A 2,021-nucleotide genomic window follows, 5' to 3' on the forward strand; every position below is an offset into this window, starting at 1 on the left:
TTTTGGAGTCGGTGATGGTCGGCTATGGTTGTGGGGTCCCTTATAAAAATTTACTGGGGGAACTAAAAGAAAAGTAAAAAAAAACTACTTTTAACCCTTGTAATGTTATTTTTTAATGGGGTTCCTTCCCCCCACTCCTTCGGCTGTTTACCCATATGCTTACCCAGTAAGTGCTTATCGATTTGAGTTAACACTATTATTTATTTTGATGCTTTAAGATTTTAGCACATCAGAACGTATTGAATGCAACAATTTACCAGGTAAGCGCTTACCTGGTTAAGAGTCGTCATCTTCACCTACCGGGTAAGACTCTTCATCATTCTCATCGTTCTTACTCGGTAAGATTYTTGACCCTTGTCATGTTCATCCGATGAGGAAATTTATYCRGTAAACACTTACCAAATAARCGTTTAGTAAACGGCCCCTAAGTCTGCCACCGTACGTATGAAACTTCTTTTCTTACCTTGTCATRATATTTTACTTTTCTTATTTAAACYAGCTCTTATAGTACAAAATAAACCATTAAACTTAAATTTAAGTTTTGATATGCTACTTTAACCTCTCAATTTTCCGGTAATGATAAGTAATGGTAATACATAATGAATCATATTCGTAACACCATTAAAGTTCATAAAAGATTTTACATGTACAACTCTACGAGAGACAATTTTAATAGTGGCATGGGCCACCATTACTCCTATCCATTATTTCAACTATACAATTTTTTTTATTAACCTGGATATCCAACCCGTTATACGAGTCGACTAATTACAGGACAACCATCTGCTTTACGGGTAATTCGGAGTCACCGTATTTAAACCTCCTCCGTGACCACAAGAGGATTTTTATTTTTCATTGGATTTGAACATGAGACCTCCAGGTACTATTGATCTTTAAAGCTCATGCTCAAACCAATCAAACATCATCTTTATATTTTCAACTATACAGTTTTTGTTCACTATTTTTACATTCTTTACATGCTAGCGGACAGCAGTCAAAGGTTTTTTGTTTTTGTTAAGCAAATATTTCCTACAATAAATAAGATTTTCTCAACCACTTTAGTTGTGGCGTAATGCATGGTTAATTCTGAGGTAATATAATAGAAATCTTATCTTTTGTGGGTTTAAATGAAAGATTATCAAAATCTTTAGGTGTATTTAGTGCAGTGGACATGACATGATAGAACAGGACAGAGATCTATGTCTCATGTTTAACATGATTTTTATGTGGAACAGACAGGAACAGAATGGAACAAAATGAAACAGACCTGTTCCACCCATAGAACAACGTGGAACAATGTATAACAGACTTATATTTTACCAATACAAACTCAAAATAAAACTTAATTTTCTTCTAAAACATCAAACATGTCTTCTTTTTTTTTTTACATTTTGTTCATTTTTTAAATTTTATTTATTGTATTTTATGTTTCTTAAACTTTCATTTTACTATCCTCTAAATATTATTTTTATATGGTTTCTATATTTTTATTAGTTTATGTAATTTACTATATATTAATAATAAAAAATAATGTAGAAAAGATATAAAAATAAAAATTGGAAACTACATAAACTTTTTATTTGGTGTCATTTTAATTGTTGTGATGAAAACTTTCAAATGATATATTTTGTTATAAAAAATAATTATTCTATTATAATTTAATAAATTACATAAATTAATTAAAATAAACAACTCATTAGRGGTAAATTGRTCATTTTACTTGTTCTGTTTTGTCCAGTTTTATAGTCATGGATATTCACCTGCAATAAATAACCTCAGTTGATTCGTGTTCGACTAAAGGATTAGTCGGTGCGCACAAGCTGACTCAAAACCCAGTTGTGAACTTACATTGAGAAAGGTGGGGGAAAGGATTCCTTCGCTTGACAGTCGTTCTCCCTATATATTGTTACGCTAGTTCTTGCAATCACATTACAATGATAACGTTGGTTGATGATTTTGTTAAAAAAATATCTCAATTGCTTGTTCCTTTTAGTTTAAGAATAAATCAATTCACCTGGTGT

The sequence above is a fragment of the Cynara cardunculus genome, assembly GCF_001531365.2.
Source record: "Cynara cardunculus var. scolymus isolate 2C chromosome LG 5, CcrdV1, whole genome shotgun sequence".
NCBI classification, from domain to species: domain Eukaryota; kingdom Viridiplantae; phylum Streptophyta; class Magnoliopsida; order Asterales; family Asteraceae; genus Cynara; species Cynara cardunculus.